General features: G+C 52.3%; 1 long non-coding RNA gene across 1 annotated transcript; it reads left to right on the forward strand.

The window, feature by feature from the left end:
• The first annotated feature begins 7,151 nt into the window (after positions 1 to 7,151).
• LOC123385694 lies at positions 7,152 to 11,138 on the forward strand. The gene is made up of 3 exons (XR_006598655.1): positions 7,152 to 7,986; positions 8,394 to 9,440; positions 10,959 to 11,138. It is a non-coding gene; the product is annotated as an uncharacterized LOC123385694 (long non-coding RNA).
• Positions 11,139 to 11,702: the final 564 nt, after the last annotated feature.

Consider the following 11,702-nt stretch of genomic DNA (forward strand, 5'->3'; position numbering starts at 1 on the left):
CCTTCCTTGGGTCTTGGTATGGCGCCCAAGCTTGGTGTTGCTTTAGAGGCCTTTGCCGAGGCTGTTCTCTCCACCTGGGCCCTGTCTCCCCACTCCCCACCCCATGCCGCACCCACTCTTCCTCTTGCTTGGCCCCCTCTCATCAGGAAGGTCTTGGTCACAATATTACCTCTTGGAGAGACCTTCCTGAGCACCCAGTCTGAAGAATCTCCCTCGCACATGACGCTGTCTTCCTTTGTAGCATTTAACCTGATTTGTCATTGTACAATTGCAGTTTGTTTGGAGTCTGTCAGCTGTACTAAACTATACAGGGAGCCTGTGGCTTTTGTCTTCCACAGCGTCTCTGGGGTCAGGCACAGAGTCTGGCACAGGTTCCATGATTATTTGGTGAAGGAATGAATGAAGCCCAAGTCTCTACTCAGACCCAGGGCCCCCTGAAGGCAGGAATCTGCCTCTCTTCCCAGCCTGGGACACCTCCACTCCTTGCACAGAACAGGGACCACATGTCTCCCTCTGTGTTTCTTCCAGGGTCATCTTGCCGGGCCACAGCTGGAGCAGGTGGCAGAGGTGGGGCAGAGATAGCTGGGAATATATTCACAGCTCAGACCCTGCAGTTTTCTCCAACCCACAGAACGAGCATGATTGAGCCGAACAGTAGACATCTCCAAGGAAACCCCCGCCAGTCCCCTGAGCTTACTGCCTGGCCCCAAACCCGGCCACGTGCTTGAAAAGGGACACATCTTCTCCCCATCTCTAAAGATACCTCAGAGCCCACTTTCATTAGCCCATTTCTTTTTTTTTTTTTAAGTTTATTTATTTATCTTGAGAGGGAGAGAGTGAGTGCAAGCAGGGGTGGAACAGAGAAAGAGGGAGAGAGAGAATCCCAAGCGGACTCTGTGCTGTCAGTGTAGAGCCTGACTCAGGGCTCGGTCTCAGGAACCATGAGATCACGACCTGAGCCGAAATCAAGGGTCGGACGCTTAACCGACTGAGCCACTCAGGGGCCTCTCACTGGTCCATTTTAACGAATGATAAAATGGCTTCAAAACCAGGGCCGTATGGTAATACACACACACACACACACACACACACACACACACACACGCTCACTCACTCTTGACACATCCCCACTTCCACCCTGGAGCTCAACAATCTTTTCTGTCCCTCTCCTTTCTGCAAGCATCTCTCTTGCCCAGTCTCCGTGTCTCTGTTTCCACCTATTTCTGTCATCTCTCTGTCTCTGTTTTCGTCTCTGTCAATCTGTGTCTCTTTCCATCTGCCTCTGTTGCTCTGCTGTGTTTTTGGGTCTCTCTGCCACGTTTTTCGTCTCCTTTCTGCCTCTCTTCGTTTGTGTCCGTCTCCCTGCATCGCAGGCCCTCTCAGGGTCTTTGCTGGTGTCTGCCTGACCTCTCTTCACCCCCAGGCCCTCTGGGCCTCGCCTCCTTGTCTCTCTAGCCCCCTAGAAGCCTGCCTCTCTTGTGCCACCAGCTCACACTCAGTAAGCTCCCAAGGCAATCGCAGAAGGAAGAAAGGGAGGGAGGGAGGGAGTGGGGAGCTTGCAGCTGTCCCTTTTATCTGTCCTCAGCAGGAGGGAGGAAGCAGGGGCAAGGGAGGTAAGGAGGAGTAGTCACCCAGGGGAGGGGAGATGCGTGGCTGTGCCCTACTGGGAGAGGGAGAGCTGCTAGCAGCCGACTGGGACTGAAGTAAAAGAGGGTGGGGGTTTCCATGACCTCTGGCTTCCAGGAAGGGACTTTTAACCCTGATTGCTGGGAACAGGGAGTTGTGAGGGTCTGAGAAACACAAGGATATGAGAAATGAAAAAGCCATGGGAAGGGCAGTGAGTGCGTGCGTGTGTGTGTGTGAACACGCGCCTGTATTATGTTGTGGTCATCATTAGTGCTATTTGCTGAGAAGTTCTGGGTCTCCGGTTTCCTTGGGTGGGGGCCATAGGACCAGTTCTGGCCAGTGAACAGAAGAGAAAGTGTCACTTCTGGGCGTAAAGATTTAATCACCCAAGACCTTCCAAAGGTCTTTCTTTCCCTCTGGCACGGTGCCCAGCAAGGTTTGGGGTGACCACAATGAACAAGGGCTGCGATGGACATCGCGTGTAAGCAAGAACGAAGCCTCTGTGGTCTTAAGCCACGGAGATTGTCTGGAGCTGTTTGTTAGGGCTGCACAACCTTGCCTATCCTGACTGATGCCGTATAAACATCGGTGACTATGTACATGTTTGTGCAGGAGTGTAAAGTGAGCAAGCATGTTTGTATGGGCATGCGTATGTGCCTATATATACATATATTTATAGTGATATATATGCAAGCATGTGTGTTTGTGGGTGTGTGGGAGTACAGATCTCCGTATTTTTGGTGTCCGCCCAGCAGGAGGCAAGGAAGGAAAGCTTCCCTCTGCTGCCTTCTCACCTCCTGTCTCATTTAGAAACACCAAGGGCTGTATCTTGGTCCCAGCCTGCCTCCTCACCACTTTCCCAGCTTTGATCTACCAGTATCCGCTTTTCAGCAGCTGCCGCCCTCTCCCCGGGCTGAGGGCTCCTGGGGCGGCTCCTGCCGTGGGCAAGTCTCCTCTTCCCCACCCCAAGCGGAATGAGTGCTTCTGGGATGGGCACGTGACCTGGGCCAGACCACTCAGACGCCTTTCCTGGGATTTTGCCGTTGGAGCCAGCAGGGCAGAGCAACTTTTCCTTTGGGGTGACAGACACGGGAAGGGCTACCCCTTCCTGTCATGGAGGAATGAGTGATCAGGCAGAAAGAAACAGAGAGGAGAGAAAGGAACGAGACGGGCCTGGAGCCAGTGCCACCCCGTTCTTGCTAGTTCCGTGGGTCAGTGCATTTATCTGTTTGCTCACCAGGGTTGTGGGGCCTGGTGGTCAGTGCCTGGGCTCCAGGCTGCATGGCCCAGGATCCCTGCCTTGTGGCTTCAGGTGGGCCCCGCTGACGGGGAGCCCCACAGGAGGTGGAGAGAAGGGGGAGAGTGAGGCCGAGGTATTTAATCTCCTGACTTGTTCCCTGTCGGCTGCAGGAGGCTGGCTGTGTTCCTCTCCCCTTGCCTGTGGCTCCTGGCCAGTGACTCCTCCTCATGGCTCCCCCACCCAGGTCTCCTTTGGCCTGGCCCCTCACCACACCCTCCTGATTTCCCTACGTCTTCTCCACACCTTTGCACCTTGCCAGCACCTTCATGAAACTCCCTTCGGATTACTCAGTTTGAACATATCCTGAGTTTCCTGCTAGACCCTGATCATAAATAAGATCCCGAGTGTCAGGGGTACTTGGGTGGCTCAGTTGGTTGAGTGTCCGGCTCTTGGTTTCAGCTCAGGTCCTGATCTCACGGTTTGTGAGTTCGAACCCCGTGCCGGTCTCTGAGCTGACAGGTGTGGAGCCTGCTTGGGATTCTGTCTCCCTGTCTCCCCGCCCCTGCCCTCCTCACTTTCTCTCTCTCTCTCTCTCTCTCTCTCTCTCTCTCTCTCTCTCTCAAAAATAAACAAATAAACATGAAAGCAAATTTTAAATCCCTGGTGCCAAGTCCTTGGGGCACCCTTGGTGTTTTTCTCACCGGCACCTTCTGCAGCATCTGACCTGGCACCCCTCTCTCCCTCCCTCCTTCATCAGCCCCTCTCTCCTCCCCTCCCTCCCCAACACAGTGTTCTACTAGCTTCCTTCTCTCTCTCTCTCTGATAGTTTTGTCTTGGCCCCTTCTTTTTTATTTTTATTTAAAAAAATTTATTACTGAAGTATAGTTGACATAGAATGTTATATTAGTTTCAAGTCAAGTGGGCAACACAGTGATTCGACAATTCCATATATTGCTCGATGCTCGCCACAGGTGGAGTCACCATCTGTCACCATACAACATTATTACAATACTATTGACTATGTTCCCTATGCTGTACTTTTCATCTCTGTGACTTATTTAATTTATAACTGGAAGTTTGTGCCCCACTCCCCTCCCCTCTGGCAACCACCAGTTTGTTCTCTGTATTTAAGAGTCCATTTGGTTTTTGTTGTTGTTGTTCATCTGTTTTGTTTCTTAGATTCCACATATAAGTGAAATCACATAGTGCTTGTCTTTCTCTGGCTGACTTATTTCACTTAGCGTAATACCCTCTAGGTCCATCCATGTTGTTGCAAATGGCAAGGTATCATTCTTTTTTATGGCTGAGTAATATTGCATTGTATGTATACACCACATCTTCCTTATCCATTCATCTATTGATGGACAGTTGGCTTGCCTCCATACCTTGGCTATTATAAATAATTCTGCAGTAAACATAGAGGTGCATATATCTTTTTGAAGTAGTGTTTTAATTTCTGTGGGTAAATACCCAGGAGTGGAATTACTGGATCCTAGGGTAGTTCTATTTTTAGGTTTTGGAGCGTCCTCCATACTGTTTTCCACAGCGGCTGCACCAGTTTGCGTTCCCACCAACAGCGCACGAGGGTTCCCTTTTCTCCACATCCTCACCAACACTTGTTATTTCTTGTCTTTTTGATACTAGCCATTCTGACAGGAGTGAGGCGATATCTCACTGTGGTTTTGACTTGCATTTCCCTGGTGATAAGTGATGTTGAGCATCCTTTCATGTGTCTGTTGCTGGGCCCCTGCTCTCTCCGCCACAGGCAGTCACCTCTACTCCCCTTTGGGAATTCAGCCACCACAAGCCAGAATATTCAACTACCCCCAGTTGGTCTGCACATCCTCCAACTCAACATGCTCCACCTGGACGAGTCCCCTAAGTCTGTTCTTCTTCCCCTAGGACCACTCAGAGGGTGGCTCTCCCTCTACCACAACCAAGCCAGACATCCAGGGGTCAGCCTTGACCTCAGTTTTCTTCACTCTGTCTCTATTCTTTTAGGTCCTGATGCTTTGACCTCCAAAATATTTCTCGACTCTCCCTTTTCCCCCAACCCAATTCTTACTGCCCTGATGTGGTTCCCCATCATTCCCTGCCCCCACAGACTGTTGCAGTAGCCTACCAACTGGCCTCCCTGTCTCTAATACCCACGGCCTCCAATCCACCCCCCGTGTCACAAATCTCAACTTACTACCCCTTTGTGCAAAACCCTTCAGTTCCCTACTGTGAACTTCTCAGATGGACAGCAAGACCTCCGGAACTAGGCTCTGCCTCTTTCTTCTGAAATATCTTTCTGCTCCTGCTGAACCTTCACCCCAGGAATACAGAGCTGTCTCTACTCCTCTCACACTCCGTGTCTCTCTGCCTTTGCTATGCTTCCCCTTCTGCCTGGATTTCCCTCTCTGTCCCTTTTAACCTCCAGTTAATCCTGGAGGACCCCCACTGCTTCTCCGTGTTTTTTTTTTTTTTTAAGTTTATTTATTTATTTAAGTAATCTCTACATCCAACATAGGACTCAGGCTCGAATCCCTGACCCCGAGATTAAGAGTCGCACGCTCTTCCAACTTGAGCCAGCCAGGCACCCCCACCCCCACTGTCTCTTAAAGACTGCTTTGGGGGGCGCCTGGGTGGCGCAGTCGGTTAAGCGTCCGACTTCAGCCAGGTCACGATCTCGTGGTCTGTGAGTTCGAGCCCCGCGTCGGGCTCTGGGCTGATGGCTCAGAGCCTGGAGCCTGTTTCCGATTCTGTGTCTCCCTCTCTCTCTGCCCCTCCCTCGTTCATGCTCTGTCTCTCTCTGTCCCAAAAATAAATAAACGTTGAAAAAAAAAAAGACTGCTTTGGTATCGCTTCCTCCAGGCAGAGGCCAAGTAGTCAGCTTGGCTTTTTTTTTTTTTTTTTTTTTTAATCTTCAGGGTATAGAACTGGAGGGGGATATGTGAAGCAGGGATAGGGACTTGGCCATTGTTTGAAGGGGAAACCAGTTCCTGAAAACTGTGCCCCGCTTTGACTACTTCTCTGTGTGTCTCACATTCCTTCCTTGCTGCTTTCCCTAATTCTCCAGGACTGAGAATTTCTGGATTTGGTGGTGGCTACAACCCTGCAGCTTCCAGGCTGTGGTGCACTAAGCCAGTCACTTAACCTCTCTGTGCCTCCCTGGCTGGCCTCTCTGCAGAAGGTTCTCCAGGGTTCTCTGTTGCAAGGTGCCTGGGGTGGGGCGGGGGTGGGGGTGGGGGTGGGGTGGGGTGGGTAGTAATAAGTGGTTATTACTTAGTAATAAGTAATAAGTAACAAGAGCTGTGAAGGCATGCCTTGGAGTCAGCAGGGTCTGTCTCTTCTGGGGGGTTGAGTCTGTGGTTCCAGCTTCCAGGGGACACAAGGAAACCAAGGGTTCAGGCAAGGGGTCTTTTGTTCCAGAGTGACTGCCTCACCCCCAGGACCCTAACCCTCCCTGAGACCACCGCTACTGGGGCTAATGCCCCTCCTGTCTCCTCCTATGCAGTGCTGTACCACCCAAGCTGGGCCTGAGGGAGGGCCCTGCCTTTCCCTCCATCCGGATGCTTCTATTCCCGGGGTGTGGGGGGCGTGGGGGGGGGTGGTGGAGAGACGTGGGGGTGAGGAGTGGGGTGCTGGGATGAACTGCTGAGCCAGACTCAGGCTGTGACAAGCCCCTCACCCCAGCTCGGCTTCATGACAGCTTCAGCCGATAGGGGGTCTCATCTGCTCCAGCCCCCCCACCCCCACCCCCACCCCAATTCTCCCAGGAGTTTGCCTTGCCCTTTCCAGAACAATAGCTTCCCTCACTGTCTTCTCCACCCCGTTCCTGCTGGCTCCGGAGAGGAGCTGGGGTCGGTAAGACCCTGAAGACTGGGGGAGCAGGGAGGCGGGGTAGTGAGAGAGAAAGGATTTAAAACAGGGCAAGAGGGACAAACAGAGGGAGTGACAGGGAAAAGGACCAAACGGACTCGGGCGGCTCTGGAAGGCGGACGGGCTTCAAAGACTCGCTCCGATTCTGAGGGAAGCAGCCCAGCAAGAAGCCTTTCTCCTGCCCTTCCTTGGGGAGCAGTTTTCAACGAGGGACATTATTTATGAAGGGAAGGAGACGGGGCGGGGGGGAGGGGGGGAGTGGGGAGGGGGTCACGTGGGCCCGGCCGTCATGGAAACAAACTCCGGTGCGGGCCCCGCGGCAGCCCGCAGCCCCCACCCTCGGCGCCCCTCCTCTCGCCTACCCCCGCCGTGGGCGCCCCCGCGCGGCCGCCAGAGGCTCAGCACCCCGCCGCCGGGGCTTCACCCAGTGGCGCGGGAGCTCAGCCCAGGGCCCAGGGAGGCCACGGGGAGAAACGAGCCCTCCTCCCCCCCCCCCCCATTAGAGGGTCTGCCCATTTATTCGTCATCTTTTGGCACATCCAGCACCTGTCCATGTGTTCCGGCTCCTTCAGGTCACCCCCTGTATCCTGCGACCTACCATGCATGCCTGGGCAGCAGCAGTGGGTGTCCGTTTGTTGCCTGTTGTCTTTTCTCCAGTCCCCTGTGTCCAGAAAGTCCCTCTCTGTGTATATCTCTCTGTCTTGTCTCCTAGCTACCGGCCCTGCCTCTGATCTCCCTGCCTATCTAGGATCAATGCGTCTACCACTGATCCGGGATCAGTCCTTCCAGCTGCCCCTGTGTCTCTGAAACTGTCTCCCTCCATTAATCTATATGTACCTACACATCTATTACTCCGGCAGCTGCCTATACATCATGCAGGCCCCATTATCCATCATTTATCTGCATATGTATCATTCATGCTTTCAGACATCTATTATCCATCACCTCTCTTGCCGCCCCTTTGATGTCCTGCACTCTGCCATCAGGGGTTAACACTGTCAGGCATGCTTTCGCCAGCCCCAGAGAACAAAGACACCAAAGGGACATGGAGGGAACAGAGAGGCCACGGGGGGGTCATTAGGAGAGCTGGGGGCTCAGAGTTTGGCGGGGAGTGGAAAGAACTGGAGATGTGTCCGGGGAAGGCTGTTCCGCTGGGAATTGGATCTGTTGTCTCACCATCCCTCTCTCCCACCCCCCCAAAGGATCAAGAGGACATGGGTTTGATTTGCAGCAGGAGAGCCCGAGGCTAGACACAGGTTGGCACTTTTTGACTGAAAGGGTGGAGCTCTCTGGAGGAAATGGGGCCTGTGAACACAGCATTGATATGGAGATGGTCCAGGCTTGGAGAGTCATGGGGTTGGGTAGAGATAGAGCTGGAGCCGTGACTGAGGCCGAGAGGACCCCCACCAACACACACACACACACACACACACACACACACACACACACTTCAGGAATCACAGGCTTTCACAGTCAGAGATGCTTTCCTTTGGCTCAAGAATTCTTACTTAACCACGGCAGCACAAATCCCTGTGGGGCCAGCATCTCACATTGGTTTATAAGCATCACTCTTCATGTTGTTGATAATATTGCATCTTTTCCCCTGAGCATGGCTTCCTGGTAGACTGGTAGACTGTGGCTCCTTTGTGCCTCTCGTTTGCAGACATCCTGCTTCCTCCGTGTAAACCTCTCTCCACGGCCCCCTTGACTCCCTGAGCCTCCCCACGCACGCGCAGAAGCTGCAGAAAGGAAGCAGGAGGGCCCTGTGGACAACCCGGGCAGGGCTCTGTCATATCCATTTCTGTGTCCCCAGTTCTTCACGTCTGGTAGGAAAGTGGCCTCATACAAGATCAATTATAGGCATAACCTCCCCCAACCCCCTGCCCAGTTCTGCCTCGTCCAAAAGAGAACAGACAGGGGGTCTGATGGTTCCTATAGTGCCCTCAGGGCACTTTACTAGGCTCTGGACTCCCTGAGGGGGTCAGGAACACCCTGTGAATGCAGGCAGGTGACAGTGTCACCTTTGGAATCCTTTGGGGGTTCTTGACACAGAGATACCTGAGGCTGGGTTTCTAGGGGAGGTGGGTATGAGGGCCAGGTATTCAGTGGACGACTTCTCAGCCCTCCAAACTTCAGACAAGGAGAACACACCTGTTCTTACTGAGCAGGAAACTCAACAACTCAAGTTCATAAGTTCCTTTAGTTCTGTGGTTATTGGCATCTGAGTTTGCTAGGAGTGGAGGGCCTGGGGGCGGGAGAGGCAGGGAGCCAAAGGCCTCCCTCCTCACAGCTCCAAGGATAAAAAAGCACTTAGCAGCAGCACATAATAAAAGCAAAAGTAAGAGAAAGAATATCCTAAGGATTTAATAAACTGCAAACAAAATTATCACGATTCTCTTCCTAGCCAGTTGAGTTTTCAGTGATTAAGAAAATACAATTTCCTATAATTAAATCTTAACAAGAAATGTTATTAAAAACACTCTGTCCCAGCCCCTGTAATAATTGCATGCTCCCCTAGAACAGTAAACAGAATTAGACTTTGCAGCGTACATGCTAATCCATGTGTCATTTTGATCAAATTTGTACTAATAATCTGTCTCCTTATTCTGAGACAGGGAAGGAAGGCAAGAGGGAGCCAGACCCGGAGGGCAAGAGTGAACCCTGGTGGGGAAGCGGGAAGCCAGGAGAGCTGGGTTTGGCCTCCGTGATGGTACGTGTTCAACTTACTGAGCACATACTCTATGCCATGCTCCGTGCTAAGCACGTTACATGTGTAATTTCACTTACTCTTACACAGTCCGGAACCGTGCCTGCCCTCATTTATAGACAAGGAGACTGAGGCTCCAAGAGGTTTAGCTGCCCAAGATTGCTCAGAGCTGGTGTAGAACCCTTGGGGCCCAGACCCAAAGCCCCCAACCTTATCCTGTGATGTGGCTCTGGGGTGTGGCTGGCTCTGGCTCTCATTGGACCTCGTGCTGTCAAGTGAGAACATTCTCTTTCCATGAGAACTGGCCTGGCCTGGCTTGAATCTGCAAAGAATTGATGGGAGCTGGGAGGAGGAACTTTCTCACATTGGGATGTACGAGCCGTGGGAGCAAGGGAGACTACAGCATCCGTTTTCTGAAGTTTCTTTTCCTTTTGAGAAAGCCAGACGGGTGGGAGAGGACCTTGTCAAGGGCCGAGGGGTGAGCCCTGGTGTTCATATGGTGCAGGGTGCCGGCTCTGCTCACGGCCCTGGGACACAGCTGAGAACACTGGAGCGCAGTGCAGACGGAGGGATCTGGGTGGGGTGTGGAGCCGTGAAGGTCAGAACCGCTCCCCCTGTATGTGTGTGAATGTGTATGCGAGTGTGTGAGTGCGTATGAGTGTGTGGGAAATGTATGTGCGTGTGTGGGCAAGCGTGTGAAGGTGTGTGTGGCTGTGAACACGTGCATGAGTGTGTATGCGTGTAACGTGGCTGTACACGAACGTGCATGTGGATGTGTACGTGTGTCGGTGTCTGAACTGTGCGGGTGGGTACGTGGGTGAAAGGCCACTTACTCACACTCACACACGTGTGAGCACGTGTGTGGGTGTGTAGGTGTGTGATGTGATGTGTCTGTGTGAGTGTGCATGTGCGTGTATATGCGCAGGTGCGTGTCCCCGGGGCCTGTCCCTGGTGGAGGGGGATGGGCCCTGGCTCTTGTCTGACCACACCAGCCCTGGCTCCTGCAGCTTCATTCCCTGCCGAAGACAAGCCTGAAATTATCCTCAGCCCGTAGGCTCCTGCACGCACACGGGCACCAGCGCCTCATCTCTCCCTCCCGGGCCACCAATTAGCTCTCCTAATTAAATTCCTGCTGGGATGAAAGGAGGGGCCTTCTCTTTCCCTGATTCTTAGGGGACCAGATCACGCTGACCCGGAAGGCCCCTCCCACTCCCCCCATCCCCATCACACAGCCTTTGCTCCTGCTTGGAAGAGCCTGGATCTGAGAAGAGGGGGAGGGGGAGGGGGGCCCATGTTCAGGGCCCTGTTCAGCGAACACTTACAACCCACCAGCTCTGTGCCCAGCACTGCGCTAGGTGTTGTAGGGGAGGAAGCAGGATGACAGTGAACGAGACAGATGGACTTCCCTATTTTGAGCCTCCTTCCCTTGACCACCCTGACTCTGAACTTTGGTCTCATGCGCCATCCTGTCTCTCCTGCCACCCCCAGGCCTCTCATCTTACCTCTCTTGCTTCCTTGCAGAGTTCCACTTTGCTGTGTGGCCTGAGCACTGGGCCACCTGAACCCTAGCTCCTTCCCCAGGCCTCCTTTCTGCTTATGGGCGTTTTAAATCGCCTAGCGTCTCCTCCAGGGAGCCCTTCCGGACTGCAGCATCATCTTCCTTCTCTGCACATCTATTGGTCTCTCAACCTTTGGGCCTTGGCATATGCTGCTTGCATGTATGGCTGTTTCCCTTTTGACAGGTATGTTCTCTCCCACTAACCAGAACTTAAACCCTTTGAAATCAGAGGCCTTGTCTCGTGCCTCTTAACTTCTTACAGAGCCCAACGGTGTATGGAGCACATAGTAGGTGCTCTAAGAATTTCTTTGCAGGATACAAAATTAATACCCGGAAATCCATAGTGTTTCTATACACTAATAATGTTGTAGCATAAAGAGAAATTAAGAAGACAATTCCATTTACAATTGCACTAAAAAGAATAAAACATCTAGGAATAAACTTAACCAAGGAGGTGAAACACCTATACTCTGAAAACTATACAACACTGATGAAAGAAATTGAAGGTGACAAAAACAAATGGAAAGACATCCCATGCTCATGGACTGGAAGAATTCATATTGTGAAAATGTGTGTGCTGCCGAAAGCAATCTACAGATTCGATGCAATCCTTATCAAAATTCCAACAGCATTTTTCGCAGAACTAGAATAAATAATATTAAAATTTGTGTGGAACCTCAAAAGACCCCAAATAGCCAAAGTAATCT

The sequence above is a fragment of the Felis catus genome, chromosome B2 (genome assembly GCF_018350175.1).
Source record: "Felis catus isolate Fca126 chromosome B2, F.catus_Fca126_mat1.0, whole genome shotgun sequence".
Lineage (NCBI taxonomy): Eukaryota > Metazoa > Chordata > Mammalia > Carnivora > Felidae > Felis > Felis catus.